The following is a 25,270-nucleotide window of genomic DNA, read 5'->3' as shown; positions in this document are numbered from 1 at the left end:
TGTGAATAATTAAAGTGAAAAGGACGATGTATTTAGATTTAAAATGAAAATAGATTGTTTATTACGAGAACTATAGAATCCACAGGTAGATGTAATTATCACTTTCTGGGAAAGTGGTTTAAAAAGAAAGTTTGGAATTTTAATATCTTTGTTCAACACGAGTAAATGTTGTAGAGTTTCCCCGAAAGTAATTAGGATGGTCGGAATAATTTTGAAAAAGACTGTTTGTTTGTCGAATGGAAAAGATTGTTTCTGATTTTTGGTAAGTTGGAAGGGGAAAGGTAGTTTGAATGATTGAGAGAGTTTGAAAAAGAAGTCATTATGTTTTTGGCATCGCTGAAGAGCAGTTCGACGTTTTCGTGGATAGATAGTTAGCAAGTACCAGTGGCTGTTTGATAGTGGAGAATAGTGTTGAAAAGTGGAACGAGAGACAGATCAAATTGAGACGAAATACCTCTTTGATTCTGTATTATTGTGAGAAGGAGAGCAGAGAAATTTTGGAGTTTTGTTTGAATCGAGTACGTGTCAAAAGAGGCCCGGCTTGTTGGAGAATTGGTGCTGGTATGCTGATAGTTTTGAAGCTGGAGAACGGAGAGGGCTTTGATGAGTAGCCTTTTAACATAGTCAACGAGGGAGAGCTGTTTTGGGTCACGAGAAGACATCAGAGTGAGTGAAGCAAAAGGTCAGTCAATTTATGTGAAAGAGATTTTTATGTTCGGAAACTAAATTTTTGAGTAAAAAGCATATATGAATTAAAATTCCAATATTTCAAAAAGTAAATAGTAAATATAGGTAATCTTGCGAATACATAAATTTGTTTTGTTTAGTTTGTTTTACCAAAGTCATCGGGAACAAACCGATAAATAATTTTTTTAACTAGAATAAATTTAAATGGTAGAAATTTCATTCGGACATCTGTGTCCACAGGTTTTAGATTTGATAGATTTTAGAGTATCGATTTTGATAAATAAAAGACAATTCTGTATTTTTATTTTATATTTGGCTTTATTTCTTTTCCCTATTTTATCCCGATTAGGATCAACTAAGAGATACTGAACCCACGAGAGAAGATAAGTATAACGTGAGATAATTTGGATTATTTTTATAGTATAAAAAGGCACCCTGAGATTTTTTATTCATTTTTATGTATGATTTACGACAATTAAATAATTAATCAAATAAATAATAATTAATATAAAATTAATAAAAAGCAGATCATAACAGTATGTATATTTGTTATATAATTTTTTTTTTTTTCAGAAAATGCGTATTTAAAATTGTTGCCAACAATTATTATCGTTCAGAAATCATTTTTTCTTTGTGGCATTTTTCAATGTGTTTGTGTGCGTGTTATTCTTTTATTTTTTTAAATTTTTGGTATTGTCTTAAAAATCACATAATATGTAGTAGAAGTATAACTTCTTACGTGCGTACAAAGTACACACACATTCTTTTTTTTTAATATTTACAGTATCAACTGATCTAATCAAGGGGCTCGTAATTAGAGTAGGTACCTACTTTGTTATATTTACTCTATTGTAACTGTTTTTGAATGATTTCCAATCTAATTGAAAATGCACGATCGCCTCCACGATTATTTCAATTAATTCAAATATGCCCGCCGAAATCGCATTAAGTCCAAAACTTTTAAACAAAATATTACCATAAGCAATTGTCCCAAAATTGATAGAGACGTCCCGAATTGAATTCCAATGAGTTCCGAACTATATGGAGATGGAGACCATCACGATGATGGGTGAATGCTAATTGAAGAAAAATCATTTTTCGATTTCACAATCCCTCGGGAGACCGGCTCAACAAAACCCTGTCCAATCAATGGAGTGCCAGTTACGATTCCCCGGAAAGAAGATTAAAAGACAAGCATTCAGTGGCATGTCATAAAAGGTATTTTTTAAATTTTCCAATTTTTTAGAAATTTGTTTTTCATTTTAACACATCTTTCTGCTGTTATTTTTTGTCTAGTCCATTGCTCTAGACTAGACCCAAACTATACTACTGAAAGGAAACAATATCCAGGAAAAACATTGATAAACAGGGTGTCCAAAAATGTTTATTAAATTAAATTATTTGACAAAAAAAGAAGAATGTATGTAATGTATTTAATTAAATATACATTTTACTGCTGTCACAAATCAGAAAACAAAGTTTATTTCACAAATAAACATTGCTTTTCGCTTAAATTAAATGTTCAAACTTCCAAGAGGCAGGTGTTTATTTTTGAAATAAACATTTTTTAGTTTTCGGGTAACAGTAAAATGCATTTTGAATTAAATAAATTACATACATTCTTCTTTTTTCTTCAAATAATTTAATTAAAACCTTTTTTTGGACACCCTGTATAAATAATTATGTAAATGTTTATATTACTGAATAGAGAATTGCAGAACCTTTCAAATGAGCTAGCACACCAAAAAATCATCTTCTTCATCGCGCCCAGATGGATGACGTCACTAGTATACCATATATGCCACAATATCATAACTTAAAAATAAAAATCGACCTGTTTCGGGATTTTTCCGTAACGTTGCCGGTTAACGAAATAAGGAATTTATTCCTTTCATTTGCACCATACTGTATACTGTATACACTAGTGATGTAACGAATGTCATTTTTTGAACATTCGCGAATACGAATGCGAATGCGAATATCTGCTACCGACATTCGCGAATGCGGATGCGAATGCGAATATTCAGTTTTTTTTAATTTGTTTCTATTTTTGTAATGTTTCCAAAGTAATGAAAAGTTCATTGATATTTAGTGTAAATCAATCTGAATCTTAAGCTTTATTACATAATACCAAATAATAAAAAAATGAAGGCTGATAATGTGATTATACAAGGTTAAGTTCTATCTATCTGTTGCCCTTCATTTGTCCAAAGTTGAACGTAGGCCTCCCCCTTATTTTTCCACTCTTCTCGGTTCAGTGCTAATGCTGTCGATCTGGTCCCTGTGTATCTTTTTAAGTCATCCAATCATCTCGTCTGTGGTCTGCCCCTTCCTCTTTTGTAGTCCTAAGGTCTTCAGTGAGTTATCGCTTCCTTTAAGTTACCTTTTCTTAATAAAAAAAGATAAGAAGTGAATAGATTTTGATTTTATTAACCTAATATTATCTTAAAATTATTTTTTTTTCTGGTTTTCATATTCGCAAAACATTCGCACAAATTTCGCGAATGCGGATGCGAATGCGAATATGCAAAAACATGCGAATATTCGCGAATGCGAATGCGAATACGAATATTCGTTACATCACTAGTATACACATGCAACGGTGGAAAATAGTGTCGCGCACGCTTGATTAGCAATTAAAAAACAAAGTAGTTTTGAATATTGTATTGCAAAAAACTCTTCGGGATTTCGACAATCGATGTCTAAAGAATATCCACCTACCTTGGCAACAGTGAAATTTTCAGTTTTTCATATAGTTTTTGAGGGTTAAAATGGCCGATTTCGCAATTTTTCAATTTTTAATTGCTTATATGTCAAAAACTATCAACTTTAGAGAAAAGCCACTAAAGACCTTTTCTGTTTGGAATAATCCAAAAAACCTAAAAAAACTTGGTTCCATAAAAAAATAATTTTAGGAAAAAAACAAAAAAAAACGTTTAAAAAATTTTTGACCCACTTTTGGTCCTGGCAATATGCAAGTTTTTTAAACGTGGTCCTTTTTGTGTAAGATTGTGCAAAAAATCCGAATCGGAATATTTTTCCTATCGGATGCACAGTGGCTTTCTGGACTAAAACGCTTTGTTTCGTTGGGTGAACTGTCAATTTTTTTTCTAAGCATTGTTAACGTACGCCTCTGGTCACAATAATCTGAATCGAGCTTCGAGAAGCGGGAGACACAATACGATAGGGAGCTTTTTTGCGACAACAATACATACATCTTCTTCGTATCTGATTGGCTGCACCGCCATGACGAACTGAAACAAAAGATAATAGTACTTCCAGGCGGTGCGGTGGTGTAGATTAGAAACATTTGTTGATTTCGATATTATATTCCGATGATAACAGTTGGGCTATTGTTACTTTTTTTAGTTATGTCCTTTATAGGCTTGTCGGAATATTGGATATTTATTATTAATATGATTTTTTATTAACACTGACGTCATCATCGGTATAGTACCTTTAATACATCAATATAATTTGTATTTGAGTAGTATAGTTAAATTTCGAGTACCTAAATAGCAGGTAAGGTCTAATGATTAATATTACAATATATTAAAATTTATTAATTTCTACCTGGACACCATTAAAATACAAATTACTTTGTAATAAGCTTAAGATTAAGCTTTTCTAAAATATTTTGAAAGGTACTATAATCTAGTTCTAGTTAACTTTGATGACTAACAATATTTATGATTAGGTATATCTATATATATGTAGATAAGTATATCAATGAATTTTTACATATTATTGTTGCCGGATTATGTAAACGTACATCATCATCATTATCATCATCATCATCATCATCATCATCATCATCATCATCATCATCATCATCATCATCATCATCATCAGTCTCATTGCCTTTATCCCTATGCGGGGTCGGATTCCCCAATTGCATTTCTCCATAAGTTTCTATCTTAGGTCAAACCAACATCAATCTCCTTTACTGACATGTCCTACCTAATAAGCGTATTTCCTCAGGTCAAGTATTGACTTACTAATCGTGGTATTTTCTTTCTATTCATTTCTTCTTTTCATAATAAGGATCATGATTTTCGCGAATAAACATAAAATGAAATAAAATAGGTAGACTAATTTCGTTTATTCGTCACAACGCAGTATAGGTCTGGATCCCGCGTATGAAAAAAAAGTTGATTAATAGCAAGCTGAAAATTTGTTAATAGCTTAAGGGTGTCTAGTCGGATAAACTTTGATATATGGGAACACTGGAACAGGGGCAGTTTTAATTGTGGAACAGGTTAAAAATTTGGAACGGCCAGACCACGAAAACGGCACATTTATTTTTTCCGACAGAACAGACTTAAACTCTCCAAACAGATTAAACCATCATGCAAAAATCAGACTGCTATTTATTATCTGTCATTTGACATATTCTACATATTCCACACATTAAAACGCTCATTTGGTGATAAATAGCAGTCTGATTTTTACATGAGAGTTTAATCTCTGTTCGGATAGTTTAAGTCTGTTCTGTCGGACAAAATACATGTGCCGTTTTCGTTCAGTGTTCCCATATATCAAAGTTTGTCCGACTAGACACCCTTAAGCTATTAACAAATTTTCAGCTTGCTATTTGTTAAAACTTAATACATAATTTGTTTAATCCTAAATAAGGTGGCAATGACATATTTGCTGATATTTAGTAAGTAGCCGATTGTCAGAATGACAAGATCCAATAATTCAATTTCATTACGTACACCAACGAATGTATTTTAGACGAAGAATAAATTTAATAAATTGAAGATAAATTCCTTTTATTAGAACCACAAAAATAATACAGTCCACCCAAGATATTTATACATATTTTTTGGTCCAATTCGAGCCCCATATTTTGAAAGTCAATTGCAACGATCTATTGAAGAAGAAGCCACAAGCGAAGTCTATAGTAGCAGTCAGGGGCCCAGTCAAGTAGTGAACAATTTTAAAGAAATTATTACACAAAGAGGTGATATTCAATAAAATCAATTGCAACAATCTATTGAAGAAGAAGCCACAAGCGAAGTCTATAGTAGCAGTCAGTGGCCCAGTCAAGTAGTGAACTATTTAGAGAAATTATTACACAAAGAGGTGACATTCAGTCTACAAACGAATTGGTCAACTATAAATTACAGTTCAAGAACGCTATTAAAATTATAACACGAAGATATCCTTTTAAACTATTTTCTGATCATATTACTCTAATTAAGGGTTTGCAGTTTTACATTATTTTGATTACCCCCTTTTTTTCAACTTTAAAACGATTATTTTGAAGTCATTTAGAATATCTATTTTTGAATATTTGTCAAATTGACATTTCGATAACAGTTCCAGTTACTTAGAACTTGGAACTGATTTCATTTAACGTTGGTGTACATTTCTAGGTCAATATTGCATTTTTTCCTATTATTTCAAAATTGATACAATTTTCAAGTAAAATACAATTATTTTTGATAAAATAATGTGTCCATTTACCATTGCACAATAATTACACTTGGGATACTATTTCCATAAGTTCAAGTTCAAGTTTCAAGTTCAATATAAGTTCAATTTTAACAGGTCTACTTATACCTGTTTTCAATCAATTGCCAATTTATCATTTCTATATTACGAGGTACGATTATACGAGGATTACGAGGTAGATACGATATTACCTCTATAACAATACAAATACAATTATTGTCAAAGGTCTATTTATACCTTTGTCAAACCATTGCTAGATTACAATTTTAACAGGTCTATTTATACCTGTTTTCGATCAATTGCCAATTTACCATTTCTATATAACGAGGTCGAGGTACGAGGATTACGAGGTATTACGATTTTACTTCTATACGAATACAAATACGAATAAAAATACGAATACAAATAATACAAATACAAATATGAAAAATACAATTATTGTCATAGGTCTATTTATACCTTTGTCAAACCATTGCTAGATTACAATTTTAACAGGTCTATTTATACCTGTTTTCAATCAATTGCCAATTTACCATTTCTATATTACGAGGTACGATTATACGAGGATTACGAGGTAGATACGATATTACCTCTGTTACAATACAAATACAATTATTGTCAAAGGTCTATTTATACCTTTGTCAAACCATTGCTAGATTACAATTTCTATTTAGCCTATATTTCCATTTTGATTATTAATATGTCTATTAAACAATTAATAAGAAACAGAAATTCATTGACTCAAGAACTAGCAATGTTAAATGAATTTGCTACAAGTATAGATACCAATTTGCCTACTATTTCAGATGTAGAATACAGGTTAACTGGTTATAATGATTTATTACAAGAGTTTAATCAACTCCAGAGAACTATAGAGGAGAAATGTGATGAAACAGATCTAGAGACTCATTATGAAACACGAAAGCAATTTAAAACATCATTTTTTGATGCTATGGCAATATTAATGAACTATGTGAATAAAAATGCAATTAATGTTACTAATGGTACAACTTTCCCCAATTCAAATCAATCTTTTGACTATATAAAAAATAACTTTTTACCAAAAATAAAATCAAATATAAGCCATACCAAAGATCAGTGTAGACTAGATAATTGTAAAAAATGTTCAAAAAAGCATAGTACATTGCTGCACATTGATTCTCAAATTAAATCAACAATAATTTTAGAGCCATCTACTAGTCAAACAAATTTATTAGTTGAAAATAAGATTCCAGTTACACAAGTTTTGCTGCCTACTGTAACATTTCAAGGTAAGGATAAATACAACAATTTTCATAAAGCTAGAGCAATTTTAGACAGTGGTGCACAATCAAATTTATTCACTGAGCCTTTTTGTCAAAAAATTAATATTCCATTGATCAATAGACATATTCCAATTATCGGTATTAACCAATCTGAAAGCATTACTCATAAAAAAAGCAGCATCAATATAATTTCAAGCAATAAACAGTTTTCTACAATTTTGAACTGTCCAGTAGTACCAAGTATTAGCACTGCTACTCCATCATATGTCTTAAACAATTCTCTGTGGCGCATTCCTGAAAATATTAAATTGTCAGATCCGTCTCATTATGAGCCAGTATGCATAGACATACTAATTGGAGCTAGTGAATTTTGGTTTTTGCTATCAAAAGGCCAAATAAAAGTAGGGAAAAACTTACCAATTTTACAAAATACAATGCTATGTTGGACAGTAGCAGGCTTAGCACCAATATCAAAACCCATTTCAAGTCAACACATTTTCAATTTTTCTGTTATTGAAAGTTTAGATGAGCAATTAAAAAGGTTTTGGGAATTAGAAAAAATTCCTGAAAGTAACTTTTTATCACAAGATTATATTGAAAGTAAACAATTATTCTTAAATACTACATCTAAAGCTCCCAATGGACAATTCATTGTTAAATTGCCATTTAAATATCCTCCAGAAATATTAGGCAATTTCTTTGATACTGCGGTAAAACGCTTCTATTTTCTCGAAAAAATACTCACAACCAATCCAAAGTTAAAATACTTATACAAGCAATTTATTGATGGATATCAAGAATTTGGTCAATTATTCAATGTTACAAGGACTATTGATACACAATTTCAAACCTATTACTTTCTTCATCATAGTGTATACAAAGAATCAAGTCTCACTACTAAACTAAAAGTAGTGTTCGATGGAAGCTGTAAAACTACTAGTGGTTTGTCTCTTAAGGATATACAATATGTGGGTCCTAAGATCCAAAGTAATATATTTCCTATTTTAATCAAATTCAAACAATACATTTACGCAGTTTCAGCAGATGTCAACAAAATATATGGACAAATTCAAATGATCCCTGAACATGAATCACTACAAAGAATTATCTGGAGAGATGATCCAGAGAGAGAACTTCAGGTTTTGCAGTTAAGTACAGTCACATATGGCACTTCAGCTGCTCCATATCTAGCCATACGATGTTTAAATCAGTTAGGTATTGATCATTCAAATAAATACCCACTTTCTTCCAAAACTGTTTTAGAGGACTTCTATGTAAACGATCTATTAACTGGTGCCAAGGAGCTTGAAACACTTAAACTTCTGTGTCAACAAATTTGTTCTATTTTAAATTCGGGCCATTTTCAACTTCGAAAGTGGATTTCTAATTCACAGTCTTTGTTAAATGAACTTGCAGACAACAATGTTTTCAACTCAATTCTCATGTTAGGAGAAAATGAATCATCTAAAACTTTAGGCATTCAGTGGCTTAGTCAACCAGATTTGTTTATTACACCTTCAGACCATGTTACAAAAAGAACAATTATTCTATCTTATATTTCCAAAATTTATGATCGATTAGGATTGCTTAGCTCATGTATTATAATAGCAAGAATTATTATTCAAGAGTTATGGTCTAAAGAATTACTATGGGATGAACATATTCCTAAAAACTTGTGGAAAACTTGGCATGAATTTTATGTTCAATTAAAAAACCTTAACAAACTACAAAAGATTTCTATAAATAAAGGAACTCTTAATGCAAGTAAACTCAATAGTGTTACAATGAAACTTAATAAATCAGCCCAAATTGAGTCATTTTATGATATTATTCACATTCTAAATACCAATAAACAATTACCAAAGCATTATAAAATACGTTCATTGCAACTTTTTATTGATGAGGTTGGTGTCTTGCGTGTAGGAGGCAGGTTACGTTTTACTTTGCTTAACTTTGACATAAAACATCCAAAATTATTATGTTCAAAGTATCCATTATCACACCTCATAATTAAACACAAACAAAATACACTCTTACATGCAGGAACTCAATCACTTTTGTCTTCTATTAGACAAAAATATTGGATAAGAGGAGCAAAAAATCTACTAGCTAAAAGGTTTATAAAAGACTATATGATATGCTTTAAGGAAAAGCCTACTCTCTGTACAGCACTCATGTCTAACTTACCTGACAAACGTGTTTTGCAATCATTTCCCTTTCAGCATAGTGGTATAGATTATGCTGGTCCATTTTCAATTGCAGATAGAAAGGGAAGAGGTAAACTAATTACCAAATGCTATATATGTGTTTTTGTATGTTTTTCAACCAAGTCAATACATCTTGAATTAGTTTCAAATTTAACGAGTAAAAATTTTGTGGCATGTACGTAGATTTATTTCAAGACGAGGTATGCCTTCAAATATATACTCAGATAATGGTACTACTTTTATAGGTGCCTACAATGAACTTAAGGAGTTGGGTCAATTTTTACAACAGCATCAAGGTGTTGTTTTAGATTTTGCAGCAAATCAGGGTTTCATCTGGCATTTTATACCTCCATACTCTCCCAATTTTGGTGGCCTATGGGAGGCTGCTGTCAAAAGTACAAAATTTCATTTTAAAAGAATTTTGAAAGATGCAATATTGACATATGAAGAGTTTAATACACTATTAATTCAAATTGAAGGAATATTAAATTGCAGGCCGTTATTTGCATTATCCAATGATCCTCCTGACCTAAATCCTCTAACTCCTTCACATTTTCTTATTGGACGGATCATCACAGACCCTCCTGATGCTGATTTTCAAGAAGTTCCATCTAACCGACTATCTAGACTTCAATTTGTGCAACAACTGAAGCAACAATCTGTAATCGGTTTTCAAAAGACTATGTCACTCAACTACACAAGCAGTATAAATGGAACGAACCTGCATCTCCAATAATAGTGGACAGTTTTGTCCTCATCAAGAATAGCCAGTTACCGTCTTTCCGATGGAACATTGGACGAGTGTTAAAATTTTTTTTTTTTTTCTGGAAAAGACAATATCTCTAGGGTAGCGGAAGTTCGGACGTCCAATGGTGTTTTAAAACGATCTATTAGAGACCTCTCTTTACTACCATTACAGGACTCACATGTGTAATGTAGTTAATTTTGTTGTGTTTTATATTACATTAATATTATTATTATTTGAAGGTTCCCTTCAAGGTGGGGGCTATGTTAAAACTTAATACATAATTTGTTTAATCCTAAATAAGGTGGCAATGACATATTTGCTGATATTTAGTAAGTAGCCGATTGTCAGAATGACAAGATCCAATAATTCAATTTCATTACGTACACCAACGAATGTATTTTAGACGAAGAATAAATTTAATAAATTGAAGATAAATTCCTTTTATTAGAACCACAAAAATAATACAGTCCACCCAAGATATTTATACACTATTAATCATTTTTTTTCCATACGCGGGATCCAGATCTAGTAGTTTTATTTTTACAATAGAATATTAATAAAAATTAAGTAATTTAATATAAATATTTGATAATGATCACAATGTCAATGGCCATTAGTTGTCGAGGCATTAAACTAAATAAAGAAAAAATAATAATGAATAAATTCTATATTTGGAATTTACATTTGGAAAATTACTGACATCATTAAACATTAAAAGAAAAATTGAGATTTTTAATACGCTGTACGTAAACTGCCGTCAAACGGTCTTGCACTATAATGCCGTTAACAGCTATTACGTCATTCGTATGATGCGTTTGACGGCATTTTCTTCGGCTGCCGTTCGCTTTCACTTGCAGTTCAGCATATATACACGTGGTGAGTTAATGCACGAGTTGACGATTCTCTTATTTTATTATAGTGCCAGTCTCAGTATATAGTTATATTTGTACCTAATTGTTAATTATTGTGGAAATAATAAGTTTGAATTTGGAAAACTTGAATGACTTAGGTAAGTGTCATTTTATTTGAGCAAAGGTTTAATCTATTAAAAAAACTCAAAACACTGTGGGCCAATGATACTGCTGTTCTACTTACACCTATAGATGTTACAGACGAAAATGACACGCAAGTTATTATTGAAAGTAATGATGAAGTTGTATTTGAAAGTGAAAATAAGCTGTGTGGTGAGGTGGTTCGTCAAGAGATAAGTAGGGTAGATAACGTGGAGGGGAATATACAAGAGAAAATGAACGTCCTATTAGTCACCAAACTCTTCAAATGAACGATGTTGCTTTGTCGACAATTAAAATGCCAGTGGCAGTAAAGAAACGAGGACGCCCAAAAGGACAAGGCCTGACAACAATAGGGCTACCAAACAGGCCCGTTTTTAGGGTCTTTGGCGCTATGGCACCATTTTGACAAGCGCCCCCCCCTCCCAACCACCAAATATACGCCAACACAACCCGGCCACTAGCGCCATATTTCGAAATAGATTTCCGCTTTTTCTTGTACTTTTTTTCTTATTTGCCAGTTTTGGTTCGGGGGGGATCTAACCCCTATTCTCTTTACAAATAGAGAATATTCCATTATCCACCACCTATGGACCCGCCGTGTCCCGGACTGGCAACCGGCAACCGTAAAACAAAACAAAACCGTTATTGACGCTTAAACAATAACAGATTAGCATAATAATCAATAGGTTTTGTTACTACGGTATCACGGACCACCCTCCCACCCTTATTATTATAATTGTAATTATTATTCTACTATATACACTGTACTCTGCCTTTATAACATTACATCTTGATATACTAGTTCAATATTAATAATAACATCACACTTTCATGTTATATTATCTTTGTTGTAAGTTCATCAGTTCATCGGTTTCTATTTACATTGGTTTCTTCCGCATTTTCAAGTTTGAAAATGTGGAAATCAGTTTATCACAGTCAAGTTTCAAGGTTATGTCACTTTGAGTGCACAGTAACATCAAGCTGTTTAGCTTTTCATCTGCAATTGTACTTCTATTTTCTGACTTGATTTTCTTCAAGGCCGAAAAACTCCTCTCTGCCGAACAGTTTGTAACTGGCAGAGTCAAATACACCCTAATGGCTACTTCCAAATTCGGAAATGTGCTTGTTAAACTATTTTCTTTGATGTATGAGTAGCAGTCTCTTATTCTCTTCAGTTTCTCAGCCTTCATGTACATTTGAAAGTGATGACACTCTTGTACGAAGTCATTTTCGCAAATGTCATTGGAGTAGTACTGAGCAACCTTTTTAGCTTGTTCCACTAGATCTTCATACTTCTTCTCGTGAAGTTGACTGAATATTTCAAATCTTTTACTTAGATTTTCGTAACTATTTTTCCGGCTACTGAGCTGCACTACTAGATGGTCGAAAATGGGTTTGAAAACTCCAGTTCTATATCTTGTTCTAGGATCCATTTTCTCAAACTGTTCATCCCTTTGTTCATCAAAAAACATGGTACGTTTTCTTGCTCTGTCATAAGAAGGGGTACTTAAATTAGCCATTTTCAAAGCTTCAGCTTCAAAGTCATCAAATTTTTCACTTTTCTCGTTTAAGAACAACGATAAAGACTCAAGCTCTTTTGTAGCACCAAGTAGGTCTAATTCTTCTGTTTGCAACGTTTTGCTAACTTTGTCCACTCTTTGCAAGATATCATTCCAAATTACAATTAAAAGAACTGTTTGGAAATTCTCCAAGGTTTTAACAAACCCTTCTGCTGTCAGCCGTGTGTCTGATGTTTGTGTTTTATCCTTAATCAAATCTTCAAGGGCAGCTTTGATTTCTTTATGGCTGGTAACCAAAGCAAGTAGTGCGTCGGACCTGGCTGACCACCTAGTGTCACTCATGGATTTTAACATCAGAGTTTTCTTTTCTTTTTGTGGTTTTCCATCATTGCTCTTCCCTATTAATGCTTTTAGGACATTCCATCTATGCGTAGATGCTGAAAAAAAATTGAAGAGGTTTTGAACAAAGTTGAAAAAGATTACAACCTCCACACAAGCCTTTTCGGCCGCATAGCTGCCTACAAGATTAAGGGAATGTGCGACGCACGGAACATAATCTGCAAGGTGGTTTATTCGTTTAATCCTTGACTGTAATCCACTGTAAGGGCCCGACATGTTTGATGCATTGTCATAACTTTGGCCACGACAATTTCGAATGTCCAGTTTCAGATCTTGAAGAGACAAAAGGATTGCCTCTTCAAGACCTTCAGACTTGTGCGATATACGTGGCAAGAGTTTTACAAGCCGCTCTGTGGCACAAGCATCTTTTAGGGACACATACCGTAAAACTACCGCCAGCTGGTCACTATGTGACGCATCAGGTGTCGAATCAACAACCAGGGCAAAATATCGTGCTTGATTAATCTCATCAATTATTGTACGAAGCACCTCGTTGCTCATGACGGTAATAAATTCATTGCATACGTCTGATGACAAGTATGATACATTTCCTTTACCCTTATTGCCGTATTTAGTGAAATGTTGTGCTAAGAATGGATCAAACTCACTAATTAGCTCAAGGCATCCTAAATAAAGGCCATTGGAAGTTGAACCTAATTCTTGATTGTCACCTCGAAACGGAAGTCCTCTAGATGCCAAAAATTGTACAACTGTCACTATTCTAGTTAGAACGTCTCTCCAATACTTCACCTCTTGTTGATGCTGTGAAGAGACCAAGGACTCTACGGAAAGAGACTTTTTTCTTGAAATTAATTTAAGGACATTAATCCTGTGGTCATTTGATTGTTCGTGTGACTTGGCTAAAGTTAATGAATGTTTCCAGTCACAGAAACCTTCACAAAAAGAAGTTCTTTTATTTTCTGGTTGAAAGAGAAGACATGGAATGCAAAATACACAACCAGTGCATTTTGAATACAAAAGCCAATCTCTTCTAAAACGTTCTCCGTTCGGGATTTCGCCTGAAAACAAATTTACTGAAAGCTTACGGTTTTTTTTAACATCATTTTTATAGTACCGTTCTGACTTTGAAAAATCTGCTTGCAAATCTTGCTTGACATTTGAATTGATTATTTGAAGAACTTGTTCATCGTTTTTTGTGTCCCAAGTGGCCGGATCATCTAGTGTAAAATCAAAACTATTTCTAGAATATGGGTTTAGTGGTTCTACGGTAACCTGCTTAGGCCTACTAGGCGAATGATGTGTACGAGATGTGGTGGATGGTAAGGATAGTTCAGAAGCTGAACAAAAATTCTGATCATTTGAAGCTGGATTTATGTTATCTGAACATGATGAGGCAGAAGCTTCATTTTGAGGCAAGCTTTTTTGAGTGTCAACATTTTTGTCATTAGAATTATGTTGACTCGTATGAACATCAGATACAACGTTAAAGAAATTACTTATTCTAGGAACCTTTTTTAGGAAGATCGCCTCTTGCGCTATTCTCTGATTTGCACGTTTACGGAATTCAGCGCCACTAGGTTTCTTTTTCTCACTCATAGTAGCCTACTACACTCACTAGTCACCAATCACATCAAAAAAGAAGCAGCGAAGCGCTCGACTGAAAGAACTGATGCACGTAAACAAACAGCGCAACCGTGGAAAGACCACGCCACAATAGACTGTCCAGTGTCTAATACCTGATTGTGGAGTCAAGAGACAAAAGGGATGTTGTGGTGAGGATGGTGGGGGGAGGCGGGCGGGCTAAAAATAGACACATGTAGAGCGGCGCGCTTCCGCTTTGTTCCGTCGTCTAGGACCGGCGCGGGCGCGGCGTTGAGGTCGGGTTGTGGTGGTGTATTTTACGCTGATACCCTCCCAATGATTAAATCGCTATTCGTAGTTTTTGTTTACAATTTGCCGCGATCTCCAGAAAATATTTGTTTATTTTAAACTATTATTAAAATTTTTATTTTTTTTATTATTTTTTTTCTTGCGCCCTCTTGGCGCCCCCAGGCTCGTGCGCCCCTGGGCACGTGCCCAGCGTGCCCATTTATAGAATCGGGCCTGCTACCAAAGGAAAAGAAAAGGAACCCCAAAACATTTCCAAATAAATCCAGGGTTCCATTCCAAAGAAAGGATTCAATTTCTATATTTTTTTCTTTTTAGTTTACAACAGGTTTTACAATAAATAAAGACTAATTTTGGACTAATTTAATTATGTATTTATCATTACCCATAATTAAAATACGTTTTAATACTTCAATTTGTTTTCTTTTTCGTTTATAAGAAAATCTTCTAATATTAATAAATTCTTTATCAGAAATTGATACTAAGATGGCCAGCCTCCAAGCGAACGGCAGCCGAAGAAAATGCCGTCAAATGCATCATAAGAATGACACCATAGCTGTTAACGGCATTATATTATAGTGCACTGCACCACCGTTTGACGGCAGTTTAAGTACAGCGTTTTTATTAACTTAAATGTGTGGTGTTACTATAAAAAATACTAACAATTCAGTAATAAGTATACATACAATTTCACTAACTCACATAGGTACCTATATAGTAATAACACGGTATAAGTAGTCACTTCTGTCGGCACTCCCTAAGTGCGACGCACCGTTATTTATTGTCTTTCGTTTTTGAAATCTATATCTAGGTATATAAATATAATAAAAATAAATTAAACGGATTCAGTAAAAATTAGAGGGTGCCAGGAAAAATTAGAAATAATCAGGAAAAAATAGAGGGAGTAAGGAAAATTGGAGGGAGTAAGGAAAATTGGAGGGAGTCAGAAAAAATTGGAGGGATTCAGAAAAAAATGTAGGGAGACACGGTAAAATAGGAGAAAGTCAAAAATATTGAGCACAGTGGCCGTATAGTAGAGGTAATTGATTGTATTCTCGTCGCATGACGACGGGCAAAATCACTATCTTTATTTCACGTTAAGAATAGAACATTGCGAAGATAGCCCCATGCATTTTTTATGAACGATAGACGCGCGGCGATGCCACGCCGTACTGATTAAAATGAATCGTATATCGGCAGTCGAGTAGCCACCCGTGCCCAAGAGGTTTGTCAACACTGATCTCCATAAGCGTAACGTTCTATTCTTAACGTGAAATAAAGATAGTACATATTTATAATAATATGTTACAGTTCAAGTTGATTATCCAGTTGGAGTTGACTATTATTGATTATAAATATAAAATAAAGATTTCTGTTCAACATTTACTATAGTCTGTTTTTAAACCAAGAAGAGTAATTCAAATTTCCCGCTCCGTAAAGCTTGTTTGTAATTGGCCCAACCTCAGGCAAGTTTACTCCACTTTTATCAAATTTTGACACTAATGACATTTATAAAATTTTGACATGATTGGCATTTCATAGGTTAATTAAGTTATATCAGCGATTTTTTGTATTTTCTGCGTTATTCCTTTAATTTTTAGATTTTTAGTCTGTTTTTATATAAAAAAAGTTGTTTTTAGAACTCTTTAGCGACGTGTTAGTATAATATAATATTTATGGATTAGGTACCGTCAAAGGCCGATATGAGCAACGAAAAAAGAAGATGTATTTGGTGATATTTCTAGTGAGTTTCTTGGGTGCGAATCTGTCTTTTTACTTTACTCCTCTTGGTTTAAAAACAAAGCTTGATTAATAGCAAGCTGAAAATTTGTTAATAGCTTAAGGGTGTCTAGTCGGATAAACTTTGATATATGGGAACACTGGAACAGGGGCAGTTTTAATTGTGGAACAGGTTAAAAATTTGGAACGGTCAGACCACGAAAACGGCACATTTATTTTTTCCGACAGAACAGACTTAAACTCTCCAAACAGATTAAACCATCATGCAAAAATCAGACTGCTATTTATTATCTGTCATTTGACATATTCTACATATTCCACTCATTAAAACGCTCATTTGGTGATAAATAGCAGTCTGATTTTTGCATGAGAGTTTAATCTCTGTTCGGATAGTTTAAGTCTGTTCTGTCGGACAAAATACATGTGCCGTTTTCGTTCAGTGTTCCCATATATCAAAGTTTGTCCGACTAGACACCCTTAAGCTATTAACAAATTTTCAGCTTGCTATTAATCATTTTTTTTCCATACGCGGGATCCAGATCTAGTAGTTTTATTTTTACAATAGAATATTAATAAAAATTAAGTAATTTAATATAAATATTTGATAATGATCACAATGTCAATGGCCATTAGTTGTCGAGGCATTAAACTAAATAAAGAAAAAATAATAATGAATAAATTCTATATTTGGAATTTACATTTGGAAAATTACTGACATCATTAAACATTAAAAGAAAAATTGAGATTTTTAATACGCTGTACGTAAACTGCCGTCAAACGGTCTTGGACTATAATGCCGTTAACAGCTATTACGTCATTCGTATGATGCGTTTGACGGCATTTTCTTCGGCTGCCGTTCGCTTTCACTTGCAGTTCAGCATATATACACGTGGTGAGTTAATGCACGAGTTGACGATTCTCTTATTTTATTATAGTGCCAGTCGCAGTATATAGTTATATTTGTACCTAATTGTTAATTATTGTGGAAATAATAAGTTTGAATTTGAAAAACTTGAATGACTTAGGTAAGTGTCATGTTATTTGAGCAAAGGTTTAATCTATTAAAAAAACTCAAAACACTGTGGGCCAATGATACTGCTGTTCTACTTACACCTATAGATGTTACAGACGAAAATGACACGCAAGTTATTATTGACAATAATGATGAAGTTGTATTTGAATATGACACTCAAGTTATTATTGAAAGTAATGATAAAGTTGTATTTGAAAATGACACGCAAGTTATTATTGAAAGTAATGATGAAGTTGTATTTGAAAGTGAAAATAAGCTGTGTGGTGAGGTGGTTCGTCAAGAGATAAGTAGGGTAGATAACGTGGAGGGGAATATACAAGAGAAAATGAACGTCCTATTAGTCACCAAACTCTTCAAATGAACGATGTTGCTTTGTCGACAATTAAAATGCCAGTGGCAGTAAAGAAACGAGGACGCCCAAAAGGACAAGGCCTGACAACAATAGGGCTACCAAAGGAAAAGAAAAGGAACCCCAAAACATTTCCAAATAAATCCAGGGTTCCATTCCAAAGAAAGGATTCAATTTCTATATTTTTTTCTTCTTAGTTTACAACAGGTTTTACAATAAATAAAGACTAATTTTGGACTAATTTAATTATGTATTTATCATTACCCATAATTAAAATACGTTTTAATACTTCAATTTGTTTTCTTTTTCGTTTATAAGAAAATCTTCTAATATTAATAAATTCTTTATCAGAAATTGATACTAAGATGGCCAGCCTCCAAGCGAACGGCAGCCGAAGAAAATGCCGTCAAATGCATCATAAGAATGACACCATAGCATAGCTGTTAACGGCATTATAGTGCACCACCGTTTGACGGCAGTTTAAGTACAGCGTTTTTATTAACTTAAATGTGTGGTGTTACTATAAAAAATACTAACAATTCAGTAATAAGTATACATACAATTTCACTAACTCACATAGGTACCTATGTAGTAATAACACGGTATAAGTAGTCACTTCTGTCGGCACTCCCTAAGTGCGACGCACCGTTATTTATTGTCTTTCGTTTTTGAAATCTATATCTAGGTATATAAATATAATAAAAATAAATTAAACGGATTCAGTAAAAATTAGAGGGTGCCAGGAAAAAATAGAAATAATCAGGAAAAAATAGAGGGAGTAAGGAAAATTGGAGGGAGTAAGGAAAATTGGAGGGAGTCAGAAAAAATTGGAGGGATTCAGAAAAAAATGTAGGGAGACACGGTAAAATAGGAGAAAGTCAAAAATATTGAGCACAGTGGCCGTATAGTAGAGGTAATTGATTGTATTCTCGTCGCATGACGACGGGCAAAATCACTATCTTTATTTCACGTTAAGAATAGAACATTGCGAAGATAGCCCCATGCATTTTTTATGAACGATAGACGCGCGGCGATGCCACGCCGTACTGATTAAAATGAATCGTATATCGGCAGTCGAGTAGCCACCCGTGCCCAAGAGGTTTGTCAACACTGATCTCCATAAGCGTAACGTTCTATTCTTAACGTGAAATAAAGATAGTACATATTTATAATAATATGTTACAGTTCAAGTTGATTATCCAGTTGGAGTTGACTATTATTGATTATAAATATAAAATAAAGATTTCTGTTCAACATTTACTATAGTCTGTTTTTAAACCAAGAAGAGTAATTCAAATTTCCCGCTCCGTAAAGCTTGTTTGTAATTGGCCCAACCTCAGGCAAGTTTACTCCACTTTTATCAAATTTTGACACTAATGACATTTATAAAATTTTGACATGATTGGCATTTCATAGGTTAATTAAGTTATATCAGCGATTTTTTGTATTTTCTGCGTTATTCCTTTAATTTTTAGATTTTTAGTCTGTTTTTATATAAAAAAAAGTTGTTTTTAGAACTCTTTAGCGACGTGTTAGTATAATATAATATTTATGGATTAGGTACCGTCAAAGGCCGATATGATCAACGAAAAAAGAAGATGTATTTGGTGATATTTCTAGTGAGTTTCTTGGGTGCGAATCTGTCTTTTTACTTTACTCCTCTTGGTTTATAAACAAAGCTTAGTAAAAGTACACTCCAACTAGAAAAAGTATACTCTTCCCAATGCCATTTAATAAGAGTTAATTCACACAAACAACCGGTTCTAAAAATTAAATGTTACTGGATATGTTCAAATCGTGATAAGTACTTAGTTGAAACGGTCAAAACAAAGAGACGCACACTCATCAAAAAAGCACTTGAGATTAGACTCGTATAATCTACATTTACTGAATCGATCCAGGAATAGTCAACTAAAAACTCAAACTATGTAGTAAGAGTTGATTCTATTTTTCCTGCGATCTACTTTTACTAACAAGGGTTAGGAAGAGTCTACTTCAACTAGTAAAAGTTGAATTACCTACATTTTTCACATCAACTCTTACTGCTCGTTTTAGTTGGAGTTGACACTAGGAATAGCCAACTCTAACTGAGAATCAACTTGAACTGTTAGGCACATCAAAGAAACATGAAACGTAAATTACGTTTCATGGAAATAAAACACTGCTAAACAAATATACGTCGGCTATTTATGAAACTCTCCGAAAATAAAAATGTGTCATGAGCATGAATCACACTCGTTTCATTGGTAGGCGGACTTTGAGATTTGTTTAGCAGTGTTTTATTTTCATGAAACATGTTTTACGTTTCATGTTTCATGTTTTTCGTTTGATGTTTCTTTGGTGTGCGGCTTGCCTAACATATATGTACATTTATTTTCCTCCATTCTGGTCTTTTTGTACCGGGGCCGTGTATCGTACTTGGTTACTATGATTACGATTTGTAAACAGGGAAGATAAATTCTCCCATATTGATGATAACAATTTTTTTAACGGGAAAATAATTCTTTTGAATAGATAATACAGCAATTTAAATGAAAAAATTATTATTATTATTGCAATGTCATTAAAGATATCGTTCTTTCTGGTAGGTTGCTTTATTGGTTCGGTTGATTCCATTGTATTGTTTAAAATATTTATGAACTGAACCAGGTTTACTTTAAAAACTTTTTGTAATATGCTATAGTTGGCCGTACACGAATTGCTATAGTTCTTGTAAGTTGTAACAAATTCATCAAATATAGCTTGGCGTTCTTCAAAACTTAGTAACTTTAAATGGTCTTGTTCCAATGCTGTCAAGTTATTTTTCAAATACACGTCGTCCTCGACTTTCTTTGCAATAACCCCTTCAAGATATGTCGCATAGACATCAGTTTCTTTTGCTTCCTTCAGGCTGACAAAATAGTAAGCGTCATGGTCGTTAATAATCAGGAAAATGTTACCTAAAAGTAAAACAGTATAAAATACCATACAGGGTGTTTAAAAAAATGGTAACACCGTCTCTAGAATAGGTAAAAACTGAAAAGTAATTGGGGGTTGTTTAGTAAAAATGTTTGTGACGCCATCCGTTTTCAAGATACAGGTTGGAGAACAAAAAATTTTACAAAGGACATCGCACACATCTTATGGAAAATATAATGTCACTCAAATTCAATAAAATTTATACGATTAGATTCGTTTTAATATAACGATCAATTCTTATCATTGCGCCAACTCTTAATTATGATTAATTACGGCGCAAATTGCAATTAAAGTTTATCGAAATCACATTTTTGGAGTCCATAAAATGTTAGTTTACAATCATTATTGCTCTGAGTGCTATTCATAACAGCTTAAATCCCGCTGGGCCTAAGCGGATTAGTGGAACTAATCCGCTGATTTATGGAGTACCGAAAATCTGGGTATTTTAAAATATTTTTTCTCTCTCTAACTTATGTACCTACCCATTTGATTTCAGATTTATTTATATCAATTTCTGCTCTTATTTTTGAAAATAGAGAGTTGGCGCAATGATAAGATTTGATCGTTAATTTAAAACGAATCTATTGGTATAAATTTTATTGAATTTGAGTGACATTATATTTTCTATAAGATGTGTGCGATGTCCTTTGTTACTATTTTGCCGAAACAATTGGCAACATAATGAAATTTGGTGGTTTTAAGAGGTAGTTATTGTGCATTTTTTTACATACAGTTAAGAATTTTATATTTAACATTGGCGCGCATACGGGTAATGTCCTGAATTTTTAGAGAAAAAAAATAGTACGCCACTGAGATATTTCAAACTAAAAGCCATTCTTGAATTCCTCATCCAATTTGTTACAAAAAATATATTTTCCTTTTCCTTATACGACGCGTGCGTTTTTATACAAAAAATAAAACATCTTAACCATTGCAAATTCTAAAGGTCAATACATTTTATTTTTCTAATGAAAACGGCGCATCGTATGAAAAAAGGGAAGACAAATTTTTTGTCACAAATTGAACGAGGAATTCAAAAATTATTTTGAATTTGAAATATCTCAGTGGCGTACTTTTTTTTTTAATTCAGACCATTACCCTTATGCGCGCCAATGATGAATATACAATTCTTCCTCTTAAAACCCACCAAATTTCATTACAATATTGCCAGTAGTTTCGGCATAATCGTAAAAAATGTGTAATTTTTTTTCTTCAACACCCTTATCTTCAAAACGGATGACGTTACAACAATTTTTTACTAAGTGAACTCCAATTATTTTTCAGTGTTTTGCTTATCCTAGAGACGGTGTTTTTCTTAAACACCCTGCATAAGAAATACTAATCCAAAAGTCCTAAATGATATTTAAAATAAAATCAATAAATTTTTCTAGGGACGAATTATGCTCCTTCGAAAAATACTTTGACGGCTCATATTACCCGTATGCACGCCAATGGTGAATATTAAATTCTTAATGGTATATATGAAATAACTACGTCTTAAAACCCACCAAATTTTATTTGCAAATCTCAACCTGTTTTAAAGCAATTAGTAAATCGTCAGTTTGTCAGAAAAATTTCAACACACCCTATCTCGGAAACGAAGCATTTGCTGACATACGTTTACCATATTTATTTGAAAAAAGCCTGTATTGATGAAAAACATGGCTAGTTGTTAAAGTACCTAACTTTTTTATGGTCCAACATAAGCGAATGAATCAAAAAACAGAATGTTGAGAAAACATGGGGTTATAGTTGGGCTTTAATTTCAGTATTTTATAAATGCTAGAATATTCCACAGGGTGATACGAACTTTGATAAAAAATTACAGTTTGATTGGTACACCAGGTATACAATGAAAATTTATCTGTTTCGCAACAATATTATTACAGCGATATTATTAAAGAAAAAGGCTATATACTCGTATAACATAATAAGAAAATCACTGAAATCGGACAACAGGTTTAGGAAATACGAGACATCAAAAATTACCCATTTTTAAGGTGGGCTGTTAATTTTGGCGCAGAGTGTATTAATAAGTTAGTGCGAAAAGCGCGCATTAGATACACGTGCATTAAAAATATAATATTATTAAAAATATTAGTGTTGCCCAAATGCAAGACCAAGACGAGACTTAGACAGTCTTGGTCTTGGTCTTGCGCCAGTACAGCTGGTCTTGGTCTTGGTCTTGGTATTGCGCTCCCGGTCTTGGTCTTGGTCTTGGTCTTGCAGCAAGAGTCTTGCAAGTCTCGCAGTGGCCTATTAGCCTATTGCATATCTTTGAACAACGTGACAGAGATGTACATTTTAAGCTAGAATATCATTGCCGTAGTAAAGACCAACCAAATTAATAAATATCTAGACCAGCGGTTCTCAATTTGGGGTGCATGTTCCACTGGTGGTACATATCATTATTTGCGGTGGTACACAAAACGCAAACACAGCTAAAATCAGCACCACAATTATTATTATACTTAATTAGATTACCTAGCTAGATACCTATATCAGTTAGTTGGTAACAAAAATAATAAAAGGTATTTTATGGTTCATGACTCTTTGAGAATTACTGATCTAGACAACTGATACCGGGTGGAGTTTGAACCCATGATCTAAGTGATCCGTGCCTATGTCCTAACTAACTAAAGTTTATTAGAAACTTATATATTTTATCCACAGAGAACGGCAGTTCTCACCAGTGGCGCACAACACCCCTACATGCGACACTATATATACACGAAATTTTCGATTTTCTAAACCTGACTGAATTAAAAATTGGGCCAAATCCCATCTTAAAGTTTAGGAAAAGACTCGTCCATCCATATGTTACTTCTCCATTTTGGTCCAAGGGTGTGGATTTTACGGCCCTTCCCATTTAAAGCCTGTTTTTCGTTCTCGTCCCCAAAACTCCCAAAAATTTCAAAAATTTAAGCCCGACCTTTACGGCTTCTGATAGCACAGATCTGATAGCACCTTTCTAACGCATGTTTAATTTTGAAAATCGGTTATACCATTCAAAAGTTATCGAGCTCAGAAATATGGCTCAATTTTTATTTAAAAAATGGAAAATGTTTGTGGATATGTATGTATGTATGTATGTATGTATGTGTGTGGAAAAGTTAAACCGATCTAAATTTATTTTTCTGTCTTTCAAGAGGGTGTGAGGGCCGATTCAGAACCGGTCTAATTTTTGACTTCTGACTACCCGTAAGTCAGCTAGAGGGCTAGGTAGATACAAAATAGCATATTTTTTGGGCGTATATATCTAAGGTTTAACGAAAGACAGGAAAACCGCAAATACACCAAATCAATAGGGATGAGTTAAGCTTTCAAATAGCGCTTAAGCGATTAAGCTGAGACATACACACTGCTCACCATAGCCAAAAAACTGAAAAATTAAACTTTGAAAATTTTGGTTTTTCGACAATTACTCAAAATTTCAACCTACGAATTGCGCCAATAACTGAGCGTTTGTAGAACGACTCAGGACGCGTCTAATGGTGTATACCTTACATCTGGAAAAATTCTAATTTTTAAGTTATAGGCTTTATCATCATCCAGCCTCAAAAGTCCACTGCTGAACATAGGCCTCCTCCCCTCGTTTTCAACCCCATCTATCCTGCGCCGCCCTCATCCAGTTTTTATTTACCTTTCTTAAGTCGTCAGTCCATCTTGTAGGCGGTCGACCGACGCTTCTCTTGTCTTCTCTTGGCCTCCATTCCAATAACCTCTTCGTCCATCGCCCATCTGTCATTCTGGCTACGTGTCCTGCCCATCTCCACTTCAACCTGGCTATCCTCTCGATGACGTCAGTCACCTTTGTTCTTCTCCTGATTTCTTCGTTTCTGATTTTGTCTCGCAGAGTTATTCCTAACATTGACCGCTCCATTCTTCTCTGCGTGACTCTTAGTTTGGTAGCCGAGGCTTTAGTTAAGGTAAGTGTTTCTGATCCGTACGTCAAGACTGGGAGGACGCACTGATCGAATACCTTTCTCTTTAGACATGACATGATAGACATGACATGTCTAAATAGGCTTTATAAGTATGAT

General features: G+C 33.6%; 1 long non-coding RNA gene across 1 annotated transcript; it reads left to right on the top strand.

Annotated features, from left to right (window-relative positions):
- Positions 1-11,227: 11,227 nt before the first annotated feature.
- LOC126890561 (uncharacterized) lies at positions 11,228-18,984 on the top strand. Its single transcript, XR_007700357.1, has 2 exons — positions 11,228-11,376; positions 17,913-18,984. It is a non-coding gene; the product is annotated as an uncharacterized LOC126890561 (long non-coding RNA).
- Positions 18,985-25,270: the final 6,286 nt, after the last annotated feature.

Source organism: Diabrotica virgifera, chromosome 1, assembly GCF_917563875.1.
Source record: "Diabrotica virgifera virgifera chromosome 1, PGI_DIABVI_V3a".
NCBI lineage: Eukaryota > Metazoa > Arthropoda > Insecta > Coleoptera > Chrysomelidae > Diabrotica > Diabrotica virgifera.
The sequence above is the reverse complement of the archived record's forward strand: the minus strand, read 5'-3'. Positions and strand labels throughout refer to the sequence as shown.